Source organism: Pelobates fuscus, chromosome 5, assembly GCF_036172605.1.
Source record: "Pelobates fuscus isolate aPelFus1 chromosome 5, aPelFus1.pri, whole genome shotgun sequence".
In the NCBI taxonomy this organism is placed as follows: Eukaryota; Metazoa; Chordata; class Amphibia; order Anura; family Pelobatidae; genus Pelobates; species Pelobates fuscus.
In genome coordinates, this window is record NC_086321.1 from 225,254,913 (window position 1) to 225,272,436 (window position 17,524).

The window sequence follows — 17,524 nt, forward strand, 5'->3', positions numbered from 1 at the left end:
ACAAGTATGGAAGCATAAGGCAAGGTGCTTACAGATTACTGTGCTGTACATTGAAGCTTGGAAAATTCAACAAGCAATTCCGACCTCCAAAAAGTTATTTTCATTTAAGATTAAATTTATTGTTACAGTAAGGGCTAAGAATTGGATAAATCTTGGTGCGTTAGTTGTGCAGAGAGTCTTCCACATGTTATAAACTAAAAGCAATTTTGTATTTATTTATAATGCATGAATCTATTGTAATAGGGGTGTCAGCAAGTTGCCCTGACTTGCAAGTGGGGAGAATACAAAAGGGAAGGAACTTTATGAAAAGCCTCACAATGTTCGATCTCATTAGGTATTTTAGGTCAACCTTGTTGGAGACTCCAGAGACTGCTAGTTTTAATTCTCTAAAGCAAGCATGTCAAACTTAAAGGCTAACACAGGCTAAATAAACTAGGTTTAAGTTTATGTGGGGCGCAAAAAAAAAAAAAAAAAACTTCAGTTAATAGAAACTTTAGAAATATACAGTATACAGTATAAAAAAGTGCCTAACTGACACTGGCTGTCCTCACGCTCGTAGGGCTTCAAAGTAAACAAAAGCGCTAATTTATTGTAAGGAGACGTGCATTTGCATATAACCAGTGTTTAAGTCCAACTACCCTGGAAAAGTTCGATAACAGGACTGAAATGGTGAACATATGCTTTTGCACAGCTGTGAAAAACAAATTACATTATCGTGTTGATTTTGAAGTCCTTTGAGTGTGTTCTTTACTTTGGCTGAGATCATCACAGGAAAGCATTGGGAGGCTATTGTGTATGTGTGGCAACAAGCTGCACGGCCAATCAGCATCTCTATGGGGAGCGTTCAGCCCCTCCATGCAGACCCAATTTAATAAACTGCCTCTCCCCCCATTCTAATACACTGCCCACAAATCCAATACATTGCCGGCAAATCCAACACACTGCCCCCCCCCTTACTCCATCATAATACACTGCCCCCTCCGTGTGTGTGTGTGTGTGTGTGTGTATATATATATATATATATATATATATATACACACACACACACACACACTATGGTGGAGTAAGGGGGGGGGGAGATGGGGGGGCAGTGTGTTGGATTTGCCGGCAATGTATTGGATTTGTGGGCAGTGTATTAGAATGGGGGGAGAGGCAGTTTATTAAATTGGGTCTGCATGGAGGGGCTGAACGCTCCCCATAGAGATGCTCCATATATATATATACCGTATATACTCGAGTATAAGCCGACCCGAATATAAGCCGAGGCCCCTAATTTTACCCCAAAAAACTGGGAAAACTTATTGACTCGAGTATAAGACTAGGGTGGGAAATGCAGCAGCTACTGGTAAATCTCTAAATAAAATTAGATCCTAAAAAAATTATATTAATTGAATATTTATATGCAGTGTGTGTGTGTATATGAATGCAGTGTGTGTGTGTATGAATGCAGTGTGTGTGTGTATGAATGCAGTGTGTGTGTGTATGAATGCAGTGTGTGTGTGTATGAATGCAGTGTGTGTGTGTGTATGAGTGCAGTGTGTGTGTGTGTATGAGTGCAGTGTGTGTGTGTATGAGTGCAGTGTGTGTGTGTATGAATGCAGTGTGTGTGTGTATGAGTGCAGTGTGTGTGTGTATGAGTGCAGTGTGTGTATATATGAGTGCAGTGTGTGTGTAAGAGTGCAGTGTGTATGAGTGCAGTGTGTATGAGTGCAGTGTGTGTGTGTATGAGTGCAGTGTGTGTGTGTATGAGTGCAGTGTGTGTGTATGAGTGCAGTGTGTGTGTATGAGTGCAGTGTGTGTGTGTATGAGTGCAGTGTGTGTGTGTATGAGTGCAGTGTGTATGAATGCAGTGTTTGAGTGTGTGATGCAGAGCCTTGGTGGGGGTGGGCATTTTTATTAGTTTTTTATTATTTTAATACTAATTGTTTTTTTTGTTATATTATTTTTTTTTATTATTTTTTAATATTTTGTTCTTTATTATTATTATTATTATTAATACTTTTATGAAATTTTTATTATTAATATCTCTATTATTATTTTCGTCCCCCCTCCCTGCTTGCTAGCTGGCCAGGGAGGGGGGCTCCTTCCCTGGTGGTCCAGTGTCATTGGCAGTTCAGTGGGGGGGAGAGGGGGCTGTCAGAGCTGTACTAGAGAAAATAAATATTCCAATAATATGTAAAGCTATGTCTTGCCACCCCAAAAGATTGAACAATATAAAAACACACAACAACAACAAAAAAAATATATATATATAGGTTGAAGAGGACCCTGCTCAATCGAGCTTACATTCTATAGGAGGTGGGGTGTAAAACACATTAGGACAGTATTTTGCAATCAAATAAGGTGGACTGCCCTTTAGGAGAGGGCAAGAGACAGGTATGTGAGGTAGGGGTTAGTCTTGGAGGCCATAAGCTTTCCTAAAGAGATGGGTTTTAAGGCACTTCTTAAAAGATGCAAAACTAGGGGAGAGTCTGATGGCGGTAGGCAGGCTATTCCATAGGAAGGGAGCCGCCCGCGAGAAGTCCTGCAAGCGCGAGTTGGCCGTACGAGTGCGGACAACGGACAGGAGGTGGTCACGGGCAGAGCGGAGAGACCGAGAAGGGACATACCTATGGATCTGTGAGGAGATATAAGAGGGGCTAGAGTTGTTCAGTGCTTTATAGGTGTGAGTTAGTACCTTGAATTGACTCCTATAGCATACAGGAAGCCAATGTAAGGACTGTGCTTATATATTACTCCATCATCTGGGGTGGCAAGACATAGCCTTACATATTATTGGTATATTTATTTTTCTAATTCAAAATATTGGTATTTTCAGAGTAAAATATTTAATTATAGAGTAAGCATACCCACATGCAGACACAGTCAACTCACTGACACAAGCTCATTGATGCACAGACAGACAATCTCAGTGATATACATACGCTCATTGACATAAAAACACAAGCTCACTGATGCACACAAATATGCTCACTGACAGACAATCTTACTAAAACACAGACTAGCTTATTGGTACACAAATTTAGTACGGAAAAACTGACACACACAAGCTTACGACAGACAAGCTCACTGTCACACACACACACGCTCACTACAGACAAGCACACTGACACACATGCTCACTACAGACAAACTCACGAACACACACACATGCTTCCAATAGACAAGCCCACTGACACACACACACCCACTGACACACACACACACACTCACTGACACACACACATACATGCTTTCTCACTAACAGCCACACACACAAGCTCACTCAGGAGCAGGCACACACACACCCAAGCTCACTCAGGAGCAGACACACACACACACACACACACACACACAAGCTCACTCAGGAGCGCACACACACAAGCTCACTCACTAGCAGCCACACACACACACAAGCTCACTCAGGAGCAGCCACACACACACACACACACACACACACATACTCACTCAGGAGCAGGCACACACACAAGCTCACTTATTAGCACCCACACACACAAGCTCACTCACTAGCAGCCACACACAACTCATTCACTAGCAGACACACACACATATACAAGTTCACTAACTATCAGGCACACACACACACACAACTCCCTCACTAGCAGCCACACACACACACACACACACAACTCACTAGCAGACACACGCAACTCACCAGCAGCCCACACACACACACGTTCACTCACTAGCAGGAACACATACACAATCACTGTCATGGCTGAAGTTTACCTGGCACTGGTGAAGTTGGTGAAGTTGCCATTTACTGACCTCTTCCTCGCAGAGAGGTCAGCAACGTGCATGCAGGGGCGGAACTTGTGTAAGAGAGTTGAGGCTTCCATTCAGGAGGCAGGGCATGCAGCAGGAATGGAGGTAAATTTTGAAGGGACACTGACAGTTCTCCCTCTGGCCGCTAGCAGCCTGATTGTGCCGCAACCGCCCCCAGCTCCTCCCTCTTTACTCCCATTGGATTGAGACAAGCTGGCACAGTCCGAGGCGAAAATAATTAAAATGATATTAGCCTCATGATTTGGGCTGTCTGCACGGCCCCAGGTGCTGCGGCCCACCTGGAATTTTCTGGGTATCACGGTGGGCCAGTCTGGCCCTGCCTCCCTCCAATATAATATACATCCCCCACTCCCACCACTAATTACATGCACTGCCCCCTCCCTCCCCAAATTTAATACACTGCCTTCCCTCCAATTTAAAGGGACACTATAGTGTCAGGAAAACCGCTGAAGTGGTTAAAACCCCGCCGGGCTCCCTTACCTCTCCTCCCCCACCGACGTCCGCATCCTTGAATGATGTCACCGGCGCCGAATGCGCATGCGCGGTATTGCCGCGCGCACATTCAAAGTGTCCGTAGGAAAGCCTTTTTCAATGCTTTCCTATGGACGCTCTGCGTGATTGAGGCATATGCCTCAATCATTGCCGATGCGCCTCTAGTGGCTGTCCGGAAGACAGCCACTAGAGGCTGGCTTAACCCCAGATGTAAACATAGCAGTTTCTCTGAAACTGCTTTGTTTACATTAGGCAGGGTTAACCCTAGAGGGACCTGACACCCAGACCACTTCATTGAGCTGAAGTGGTCTGGGAGACTATAGTGTCCCTTTAACACACTGTCCCCCCTCCCACCACTCTAATACAGCCACTCTGCCCTCATGTGGCTGTGGGAGGGAAGACAAGAATCAGACAAGATATATATTTCCTGTCTTGTGGCTGGTGGTTGCCACAGCACAAAGCGGCCCCAGGGAAATTGGGCCGCAAATATATTCATTGTGGGCCACAAGTTTGACATGCTTGCTCTAAAATGTCCCCATTTCTCAAGCCCTTATTATTTTTTCTCTTAATTAAGTCCATCAAATATGTAAAAATACTATTTGGGGATCCCTGCCCATGCACCTTGTCTTTAACTATTAAGTACAGTATCTGATTTCTGCAGCACTAAATATTCAGACAGCCCTGAATGGTTGTGGAGATTCAAAACATGGTAAACAAATGTAGAAAAGCTTGGGGGGGAAATTCACTGCTGCCAAATGGTATATTATATTTCCAACAGTGCTGTGTTTTGTCGTTAACATTGTAATAACCACATTTAGCTGTTTGTTGATTATGCCTCCGCTTTCCTGAGAATTACAACTCTAATAATGATTGGAGGACTTACTACTAACTGCTTCCCCATAGGATTGGCTGAGATTGATAACGAGGTAGATCAGGGACAGAGCCAGCACAAGTCAAACACAGCCCTGGCCAATCAGCATCTCCTCATAGAGATGCATTGAATTATGAGGAAAGTTCAATGTCTGCATGCAGAGGGTGAGGACACTGAATGGCAGTGCTGCTCACTGTGCAGCACTGCCCCAAGAAGCACCTCTACCAGCTATCTGCTAAGTGGTCAGTGGAGTTATCACTAGGCTGTAATGTAAACACTGCATTTTCTCTGAAAAGACCGTGTTTACAGCAAAAAGACAGAACGGAATGATTCCACTCACCAGAACAAACGCAATAACATGTAGTTGTTCTGGAGACTATAGTGTCCCTTTAATAGCGTCTGCCATTGGGAAAGTGTTTGCGTTAAACTAATTCCTTCCAGAATGTTTTGGACAGAAACCAAAGCTATGTTTTATTACTTTTTTTTTTTTTTTTCCTTCTGTTAAGCATTGCCTGTTTTGTTTCACTTTTCCTTTAATATGATGTATGTCCAGTTAATGACCTGGAGAACTGTACTTGATATTAAGCTCCAAATATATTATTAGTTAACTACATTATTACATTAACAATGCACAGGAACATATATGTGTGCTTTACCTGTTCAGAATTGAAACATTTTGTTGAGTTATACTGTGTGTGTTTTTAAATTGCTTATTTTTGTTTGAGTTTTTAATCTTTATATATCTAATCTATTATATATATATATATATATATATATATATATATATATATATATATATATATATATATATCTATTTATTCTTGTGTGGATCAAGCCAGCAAAAAATATGGGGGAAATGTGTGTTTAGAGTTCTGGTTACAGTAAATAGAAAGCGTGAAAACGGAGTCTACAAACACTGAAAATAAATTGTTGACTTAAAATTGTAGTTAGTATAAGTGCACTGCAAGATACTGTATTTTTTTTTCTTTTTTCTGGCAATCAATGGGGCACTGTCTAAGAGCACAGTGCTTCCAGTGTTACTAGAGAGTGTACGCAAAGTGCTTTTTTCCCCCCTGAGTAAAAACAAGGAAACATACAAAGGATTGAGTATGTAAAAAAAAAGTGGCTTAAAGGTTTTTGTAGTCTGGATTTGCATTACTATTTTACTGTATGCAAGGTGTGTGTAGAGCACTATATATGGAGGGATTTACATATGGTGCATTCACATTTTAGGAGTATTACAGGAACCTTTACACCCTTGCCATCTGTAGTTTTGCATATAAGTATGTATACATATATGTATGTTCAAAAGTGAGTACACCCCTCACCATTATTTTCCAGCACTGCATTAACCCTCATATGCATGGAGTTCACCAGAGCTTCATAGGTTGCCACTGGAGTCCTCTTCCACTCCTCCATGATGACATCATGGAGCTGGTGGATGTTAGAGACCTTGCGCTCCCCTAACTTCCGTTTGAAGATGCCCCACAGATGCTCAATAGGGTTTAGGTCTGTAGACATGCTTGGCAAGTCCATCACATTTACCTTCAGCTTCTTTAGCAAGGCAGTGGTCGTCTTGGAGGCGTGTTTGGGGTTGTTATCATGTTGGAATACTGCCCTGCGGCCCAGTCTCTGAAGGGAGGGGGATCGTGCTCTGCTTCAGTATGTCACAGTACATGTTGGCATTCGTGGTTTACTCAAGGAACTGTAGCTCCCCTGTGACAGCAGCACTCATGCAGGCCCAGACCATGACACTCCCACCACCATGCTTGACTGTAGGCAGGACACACTTGTCTTTGTACTCCTCACCTGGTTGCTGCCACACGCTTGACACCGTCTGAACCAAATAAGTTTATCTTGGTCTCATCGGACCACGGGACATGGTTCCAGTAATCCATGTTCTTAGTCTGCTTGTCTTCAGCAAACTGTTTGTGGGCTTTCTTGTGCATCATCTTTAGAAGAGGCTTCCTTCTGGGATAACAACCATGCAGACCCATTTGATGCAGTGTGCGGCGTATGGTCTGAGCACTGACTGGCTAACCCCCCACCCCTTCAGCCTCTGCAGCAATGCTGGCAGCACTCATAAAGACACTTCACAAAGACAACCTCTGGATATGATGCTGAGCACGTGCACTCAACTTCTTTGGTCGACCATGGCGAGGCCTGTTCTAAGTGGAACCAGTCCTGTGAAACAGCTGTATGGTCTTGCCCACGTGCTGCATCTCATTTTCAGGGTCTTGGTAATCTTCTTATAGCCTAGGCCATCTTTATGTAGAGCAACAATTCTTTTTTCAGATCCTCAGAGAGCTTTGCCTTGAGGTGCCATGTTGAACTTCCAGTGACCAGTATGAGAGAGTGTGAGAACGATAACACCAAATTTAACACACCTGCTCACTATTTACACTTGAGACCTTTGTGGCAAAACTAGCCACTTCTGGACTGTAGTTATTAAAGGTTGTCCGTAGGCTGAATATGTACTGTGTCTTTTAACCTATGTATGTATCGTAGTGTGGCCGTTCGCAGGCTGGCCGCCGTATGCGGCCAGCGCACCAAGCATTCATACGGCGAACCACGGCTATCCTGGCCGTTCGCCGTACGAATACGGGCTCCCCATGTCGACCACACATTCCCAAGTCGTGTGGTACCAATTCACCGATTGCAACATTGTTGCAATCGGTGATTAAAGGCTCTCCGAGGTGGCCGTCGAGCCACTACCGACCATGCGGCGGTCGGCCATCTTGGATCCTTTGTCCCTGCAGCGGTGTTCGGTCGTCGAGAGCCTGGAACTGAAAACGGCTACTCGATGATCTGAACGCCGCTGGAATTCCAGCGCGTTCAGGAGCCCCGCGTTCGGTCCATTGTATGTCCCGTACTTAGTCGGTACTTTTAAACTCACTTTAATGTTTTATTGTATTATGTGCGGCGTTCGGTCAATTCAGCTGGGATCGGAGCGGTATTCTCCCAAAGTGTGCGCTCCGACCCCAGCTATCTACCGAACGTTCAACTATTGCAAAGTACCGAATATTGTGTAATTTCTGTATTTTAATGTCAATTGTCGGTTTCGCTGCACGAGGAGATAATCCACTTAGTCGTCCATTTTAGTGGGAGTATCTCCCTCGTGCAGCAAGGCCTGTTGGGAAAGTCACGGTGCATGGTGGGAGAAATCCCCTGGAATTACTGTCTGGAAACCCCTTGCATGGGGAACTGTATAAATATACTGCCTGTGAATAAACCGAGTTAGTTGACTCCCAAACTGTGTTTCGTCCGGTTATTGGGAGGATGGGGAATATTGCCGTGCTTTCTGTCGTGACTGTGGATTTCCTGAGGATACCAACGGATATCGTGGGCTAATATACTGCGGTCCGTAACAATTGGTGGCAAGCGACGGGATCCGAACCTTACAGCCGAAAAACGGAGTTCGTGTAACTGGAACTACCGAACGAGGAAAGCAAAGGCAATTCGTATGGAGATTGACTATACAATACTGAAGCGACAGACGTTAAAGGAACTACTGGAAGCCAGAGGGAAAGTAGCCAGCAGCAAAAACAAGGCGACAATCATTGCCGAGCTGATGGAGGGAGACCAAGCCCGCAGCGCTACCCCCCCGGCAGTTATGGAGGAAACGCTCTATGAAAGAGAAATGAGGACCAGGCTAGCGTTTTTGCCGCAACCGATATCAGATGCCATGTTAAATATGGTAATGGCAAATGTGCAGGAATATGTTATGGCACACAGCCCGCAACACACCCTGGCTCGAACCGAGTCAAACCCAGGGTCCCTCTACAATCCAGTAAAGCCCAAGATCCCGTACCAGGCCTTCAGGGCTTTTTGCGAGGAAAAGGACGAGATAGACGGGTACTTGCAGGACTTTGAAAGACTGTGTGATCTGCATGAGCTAGAACGGTCCGTATGGGTGCAACTGCTAGCAAGCAAACTAGCAGGTCGGGCAGCCGAAGCGTACCGTGCTGTACCCAGTGAGGACAGCAAAGATTATGCCAAAGTAAAGCGTGCAATCTTGGAGAGGTATGCCATTACCCCAGAGGCATACCGGCGCAAGTTCCGACACTTACGCAAACCAGAGCGAGATTCGCACGCAGAGTGGGCACACAAATTGGATCAAGCCTCCCAAGGGTGGATCCAGGCCAGCAACGCCACCACCATGGAGGAATTGCGCCAGCTGATGTTGCTGGAACAATTTTTTAATGGATTATCCCCGGAGACACAAGAATGGGTACGGGATAGGAAACCCCTGACCCTAACGGAAGCGGCTAGATTGGCCGATCAACATTTTGATGCCCGGAGACCCCAGGGACCCGCAGCCAAAAGCTACTCCCGACCCCCAGGACTACCTAGCGCCACAACACCCCTAGCGCCCACCGCTGCCCCGTTCCGTCCCTCACAAGGACAGATACCGCCACCGTCCAGATACAACGGGCGGGCCAACATCCAATGCCATTCCTGCAAACAATGGGGGCATATGGCCCGAGAATGCACCCAGAATCGCAGCAGGCCCACCTGGAATCAGGGCCGTCCAAACCCCGCACCCAGGGCGGCTGCTCACCATTACCAGAGGGACCCCGCCACTCAGGATTTATGGAGTGTGCAGGCGGAGGAACCTCTGGGCATTTTGCACGAAGTCATGTCGGTCCGAGCCACTGATAACCGGCAGCATCACCGACAACTGGTAACTCTTGAGGGAACCGAAGTGCAGGGTCTGCGAGATTCGGGAGCCACCTTAACCCTGGTAGCCCCCCATTTGGTTTCGGAGGGCACGCATACCGGCGGATCTGTGGCCGTTCGGGTAGCCGGGGGAGCTGTATACCGACTACCCACGGCGAAAGTACATTTGAACTGGGGTGCGGGAGAGGGGACAGTAGAAGTGGGACTAATGCAGAACTTACCAGCAGATGTTGTGTTAGGGAATGATTTGGGTCAGATGACCTCTGCCTTTGTTCCGCAGGCACCCTACCAGGAAGCCCATCCAGTAACCACACGGCAACAGGCACGCACCACGGCTACACCGATACACTCTGAGGCTCAGGTAAGAGACCACGACCCTCACCCGACTTCCATATCCTGGGATACCCCGACTACCTTTATCACCGAAGTACAGACCGATCCCACTCTACAAGTCTATAGGGACCGGGCACAAGCTGTCCAGACCGGGCTAGAGGGGGAGCATTACACGTGGGAAAAAGAGTTACTGTACCGTATCACGGCGAAGGACGTGGGGGGGTCCGTCACTTTGACGAACAAACAACTAGTGGTACCCCGGAAGTATAGGCAGGAGCTGCTCAGAATTGCTCACGATATCCCCTTATCAGGACACCTAGGGATGACCCGTACCCGGTACCGCCTAACACACGCGTTTTTCTGGCCCGGAATCTCACAGGATGTGCGACAATATTGCACATACTGCGACGTCTGCCAGAGGGTAGGAAAACGAGGGGATCGCCACAAGGCCAAGTTATGCCCCCTTCCCCTTATCGCCGAACCCTTCAGCAGGGTCGCCGTAGATATAGTAGGGCCCCTGCCAAAACCCAGTCCTTCGGGGAAGAAATACATTTTAACTGTGGTGGACTACGCCACCCGATATCCCGAAGCAGTAGCCCTCTCTAACATTCACGCTGAAACCGTGGCGGAAGCTCTGATAAAAGTATTTTCCCGAGTAGGGTTCCCCCAGGAGATAATATCTGACCGGGGCACCCAATTTACTGCTGAGGTTACCCAACAGATGTGGAAAGTGTGTGGCATTAAGCCCATAGTCAATTCAGCCTACCACCCCCAGTCCAATGGACTATGTGAACGCTTTAATGGGACGCTGAAGCAGATGCTTCGGACGTTCGGGGAAACCCACAAAGACTGGGAGAGATTTCTACCTCACCTGCTCTTTGCGTATAGAGAGGTTCCCCAAGAATCGACCGGGTTCTCCCCATTCGAACTACTGTTCGGGAGAAGAGTACGGGGACCTTTAAACTTAATTAGGGAGCACTGGGAGGGGGAGAGTATCGCTAGCGAAACCCCTATAGTATCGTACGTACTGGAGTTCCGAGACCGACTGGAGGCGCTAACCCAGGCCGTACACACCAACCTCCAGGCGGCCCAACAACGTCAGCGGCGATGGTACGATAGGGGAGCCAGGGACCGCAGCTTTCAAGTGGGGCAGAAGGTTTTAATTTTAAAACCTGTCCGCACAGATAAGCTGCAGGCCATCTGGCAAGGCCCATACCAGGTAGTGGAGCAGCGATGCGACACTACCTATGTGATTGGCCCCTGCTCCGGGGTAGGGAAGAGACGCATGCTTCACGTCAACCTGCTCAAACCCTACCACGAGCGGATAGAGGATGTGACGGCAATCTGTGCCTCAGCCCTGGAAGATCAGGAGAACTTACCACTACCTGATCTGCTAGAACCGGAAGAGCCGGTAGAGCCCTCCCGGGGGGTTCAACTGGGGGAGCGGCTAAGCCCTCGCGAGCGTGCCCAGATACAGGCGCTGATCGTAGCTAAAGGGGCTACGTTCTCTAATTTACCTGGGTACACTCCGCTGGCCACCCACCGAGTTGAAACCCCGGGACAGCTACCTATGCGGCAGGCCCCGTATAGGGTCCCGGAATCAGTCCGGACTCATATGAAGGCCGAGCTGGATGAAATGCTGCAGTTAGGGGTTATCGAACCCTCAGATAGCCCCTGGGCATCACCGGTAGTCCTGGTGCCTAAAAAGGACGGCACCACCCGATTCTGCGTTGACTACCGGAGGCTGAATGACAAGACCGTGTCTGACGCCTACCCGATGCCCCGTATAGACGAACTGCTAGATAAAATGGCCCGGGGCCAGTATCTCACTACAATTGACTTATGTAAGGGATACTGGCAGATTCCTTTAGCCGATGATGCCATCCCCAAGTCGGCGTTTGTCACCCCGTTTGGCCTGTACCAGTTCAAGGTCATGCCCTTCGGGATGAAAAACGCTCCGGCTACTTTTCAGCGGATGGTAGATCGACTACTGGACGGCTTCCAAGACTATGCCTGTGCCTACCTGGACGACATAGCCATCTTCAGCCAGACTTGGGAAGATCACCTCCAACATATAGGGGCGATCCTAGATCGTATTGGGGGAGCGGGGTTAACGCTGAAACCGAGTAAGTGCCACATAGGGATGGCCGAGGTGCAGTATCTAGGACACCGAGTAGGGTGTGGGCAGCAGAGACCCGAGCCAGCCAAAATTGAGGCCGTGGCCAAGTGGCCTACCCCCAGGACCAAAACCCAGGTGCTAGCGTTCTTAGGGACTGCAGGGTATTATAGGAAATTTGTACCCGACTACAGTACCCTGGCCAAACCCCTGACGGACCTGACCAAAAAGAACCTTCCCCGACTGGTTGTCTGGGCCCCAGAGTGTGAGCAGGCATTCCAACAGCTCAAGACTGCACTAACTAATGCTCCCGTGTTAATGGCTCCTGATCCAACTAAAAGATTTCTTGTCCACACAGACGCTTCAATGTTTGGATTGAGGGCAGTGCTGAGCCAAGTGGGAGCCGATGGCGGAGAACATCCCGTAGCCTACTTAAGCCGCAAGTTGTTACCCCGCGAAGTAAGCTACGCCGCCATCGAGAAAGAATGCCTGGCCGTGGTGTGGGCCCTTAAAAAGTTACAGCCCTATTTGTACGGACAACCTTTTTCTTTACTCACAGATCACAACCCGTTAGTGTGGCTAAACCGTGTGTCTGGAGACAATGCCAGGCTGCTGCGCTGGAGCTTGGCGCTGCAGCCCTTTGACTTTACTATCCATTACCGGCCAGGAAAACAAAACGGTAACGCTGACGGGTTATCTAGACAGACTGAACTCGAGAAGTGATCTGTGAGTACTCTCCCGGACATCCCCAAGCCGATCCGTTGGGATCAGACTGTGTATGCCGGCTTGGTTCTGGGGGAGCATTGTGGCAAAACTAGCCACTTCTGGACTGTAGTTATTAAAGGTTGTCCGTAGGCTGAATATGTACTGTGTCTTTTAACCTATGTATGTATCGTAGTGTGGCCGTTCGCAGGCTGGCCGCCGTATGCGGCCAGCGCACCAAGCATTCATACGGCGAACCACGGCTATCCTGGCCGTTCGCCGTACGAATACGGGCTCCCCATGTCGACCACACATTCCCAAGTCGTGTGGTACCAATTCACCGATTGCAACATTGTTGCAATCGGTGATTAAAGGCTCTCCGAGGTGGCCGTCGAGCCACTACCGACCATGCGGCGGTCGGCCATCTTGGATCCTTTGTCCCTGCAGCGGTGTTCGGTCGTCGAGAGCCTGGAACTGAAAACGGCTACTCGATGATCTGAACGCCGCTGGAATTCCAGCGCGTTCAGGAGCCCCGCGTTCGGTCCATTGTATGTCCCGTACTTAGTCGGTACTTTTAAACTCACTTTAATGTTTTATTGTATTATGTGCGGCGTTCGGTCAATTCAGCTGGGATCGGAGCGGTATTCTCCCAAAGTGTGCGCTCCGACCCCAGCTATCTACCGAACGTTCAACTATTGCAAAGTACCGAATATTGTGTAATTTCTGTATTTTAATGTCAATTGTCGGTTTCGCTGCACGAGGAGATAATCCACTTAGTCGTCCATTTTAGTGGGAGTATCTCCCTCGTGCAGCAAGGCCTGTTGGGAAAGTCACGGTGCATGGTGGGAGAAATCCCCTGGAATTACTGTCTGGAAACCCCTTGCATGGGGAACTGTATAAATATACTGCCTGTGAATAAACCGAGTTAGTTGACTCCCAAACTGTGTTTCGTCCGGTTATTGGGAGGATGGGGAATATTGCCGTGCTTTCTGTCGTGACTGTGGATTTCCTGAGGATACCAACGGATATCGTGGGCTAATATACTGCGGTCCGTAACAACCTTGTAACACTAACAAGTTACATGACACCGGGGAGGAAAAATGGATAATTGGGTCCAATTTGGACATTTCCACATAAGGGTGTACTCACTTTTGTTGCCAACCATTCAGACATTAGTGGCTGTGGGTTGGTATTTTGGGGGGGACAGCAAATTTACAGTTATACAGGCTGTACACCAAGCATGTCAAACTCGCGGGCCGCATATGACGCACAAGGGACATCTTTGCGGCCCGGCAAGCCGCGAGTACATGCCTAGTGTTCCAAGCAGAGTAGGCACCTGCTTTCCCCACACTGCAGGTGCCTACTCTGCTAAAACTTACCCGACCGGGGAGGAGGGCCAGCGAGGGAGCTCAGTGTTCTTGCTCATCACTGCTCCCTAGTGCGCCGTCTGTAGTGAAGCCGGGTGCCGGAATATGATGTCATATTCCGGCACCCCGCATTAACAAACAGCGTGAGGGAGCAGTGAGGAGCAGATAGAAGATCCCCACTGGACCCTAGGGAGAGGCCCCACATCGGCTCCCAAAGGTAGGGAAAAGAAAAGTATGTGTGTGTGTGTGTGTCAGTGAATGGGCGTGTGTCTGTCTGTGTGTCAGTGTGTGTGTGTGTGTTGGTCAGTGTTGCATTGGCTGCGACTGGACAGTGGAGTACCTGGAGGCGCATGGAGGCACGCCACGTCACATTCCGACGTGACCTCAACGTGCTCCACCTTCACAGGGTTTCAAGAAGTAGCGGGAGGATCAGATTTGGCACAGGGTGCGGACGGTGTCATTTGGGGTATACCAAAGGCTGGACTCCGGAGTTGCATACTGGCAGCGGCAATGTGAGTTGGCTAGAGGGGGTGCTAGGATTTAGTATATGGGGGAGCGACTGGGATTTAGTATGCGGTTTAGTAGAGGGGGATGCTGTTTTTATTTTTAATACTGTAATTTTCAAAATAAACCTACGTTTCTATGAAAATGTTATGTTTTGTTTTGCTGCCCACATAAACCTAAATCTTGTGGCCCATGCTAGACTTTGAGTTTGTCATGCTTGCTGTACACTTACTACTTTACATTGTAGCAGAGTGTAATTTCTTCAGTGTTGTCACATGAAAAGATATGATAAAATATTTACAAAAATGTGAGGTGTGTACTCACTTTTGTAAGATACTGTATGTATATGTGTGTGCAACAAAAACGGAGAATATGAGAATCCTATAAATGGACAAAAGCTTAGAGAAACTCCGTAGCTTGCCCTTCGATAAATTCATATGCAGGTCTCAGAATAGTCAGTCTGATGTGCAATGGTATAGGTTCACTCTGTAATGGCACAAATGAGCAAAAACTATTTTGAGACCTGAGCAGGTATTTGTCAATGTGAAATGTCAGTGAAATTCCAACACAGTCAGTATGACTATTTCATTAGTTCTATCTTTATGAAATGCTCATTTTGGATATGGGGGGTGGTAGAGCCACTTAATAGCGACTTAATTTTCATAAACCATGGATGTGCGAAGAGGCACTAATCATCCACCCAGTAGTGCTTGAATAAATAGCCCCACAGGTGTCCACTGATTGCCCGCTCAGTAGAAACAAATTAAATTTCCCATAGTAGTTCCCTGGTAATCTTCTCTGCCTTGAAAGGGTCAATGCTCCACAGCCATGCGCCAGTTAATACGCTGCAGTGTTCTACCTAAATATTAGTAAAGCCTGATTCAAAACTCAGTATTTGTGTGTGAGAAGGATGTTTATTTCTATCATGCATTGCAGTGTGCTGATGCCCACAATATCATTATTGTGTTACATTAATAAATCTGAAAAAAAAACACACTCAAACACCAGGTTTTTCCTGGTGGGCACGAAACCTGTGAAAACCCAAATTGCAACCTTTTTGTGTGTGTGATTCCTTTAGATTATTAGAATATTACAAATATATATTTTATTAATTTAACTGCGGTAGTCACATTGTACAGTACTTAGAAGGAAAGAAATAAAACAGACAAAAGTTGTTCCCTATGTTAATGGATCTGTGCTGCCTACAGGCATGTTGCTAACACAAATAGGTTTTAACAAACACTGTACCTTTAATATGCCTGCTCTTGGTTAAAACGTGTGTTCTTTGAACAGCTGAGTGTTTCAGAGGGTGGTGTAAAGAGTTGTGCAGCAGGATTCATTGGTGAAAGGCTGTCCTATGAAAATGTCAGCTCTGTCTAGCTAAGTTTACTTTAATGTGGGATTTTTTCCTTATGTGGCAAAGAAAGAAAAAAAAAATTAGAAAGGCAGGTCTGGAGGTAGTAGTTTACTGATCTGTGACAGGCAGTGTCAGTATGAGCCCACAGAGGCTCCCTCTGTCTGCTGGGAACATTGCTGCCTCTGCTTACATGTAAGTGTTTTGAAATCATAACTCTTTCCCTTCCCCTTCCACTCTATTCTTTGTTCTTCCAGCCTGAGCTCTCATTATATACTGTACATATTTAACTCCTTTTGTTCCTGGATCCTAAGCTGTAAGCTGTATACCTAAAATAACTAATTCTGTATTTAGCAAGGTTGGGTTTCCAGTCTGTCTTTTTATGTTGGTAGTCCCAGACGGGCATTCGCCTGAAGGATCCAGATTTGACTTCCCTGTTATGAGTTTAGACCGTTTCTCTTTCAGCTTTGGAATTTCAGACGGCATAGGGAATGGGTCCATCTGCATATTTTTAGCTGTGTGTGTGTCATGGATGGTGGATTGAAAATACTGTACCAGAGAAACAAAATTAGCATGCCAGGCAAGCAGGCAAATTCAGGAACTCGTTCTCTCCTGGAAAGCTTACCCTTGTTTTCTAAACAACTGGTATTTGCGTGTGTGGTGGTGATGGTGGTGCTGGGGGGAGGGGGGAGAATATGTTTGATGTATGTTTATTGAAAAGAGGCATTTGAATTCCCTTAAAATGTGACTACTGAAATTATCTGTAACAACAAGAATACACTGTATCACCTGACCTTCTAAATTTGTTCAGCAGCTTGGACTGCAAAAGGGTGATCTAATGGGAATGCTCGTAAAATCCACCCTTTCCAAGCTAGTCTGATTTTTAACCAGTTTTAATTATTATTCCAATGCACATTGTTGCAGAGCAGGTCTGTTTTTTCACGGAAGAGTACTTGCTTATTTGCTGATGATAATGAATGTTTGCTGTTTAACAAGCAGTTCCCAGGTAAATGTTTGTGCCCTAGTGGCTTTCCTCCTGGTTTATGAAAATAAAACGTACATGTTATGCAATATACATGTGGCTGTCTTATTTATTGCAAACTACACTGTTACAAAAGTCATGCTCAATTACATTTTGTTGGCTAGAATGGGGACAGAATAGTGTTTGTCTCTGGCAATAATATACTGTTTAGTGTATTTTTTATAGATGAACTTCTATGAAAACAGGCATAAACACAGAACTCAGAAAGAGTAACTCAACATCTCTTTGCCTTGCTCTATAATTGCACAAGTCATACAAACATTGACACAGTTAACAC

General features: G+C 46.7%; 1 protein-coding gene across 4 annotated transcripts in view; it reads left to right on the forward strand.

Annotated features, from left to right (window-relative positions):
* KANK1 (KN motif and ankyrin repeat domains 1) overlaps positions 1-17,524 on the forward strand; it is a 148,075-nt gene that overhangs the window by 90,961 nt on the left and 39,590 nt on the right. The gene's annotated exons all lie outside the window — the stretch shown is intronic.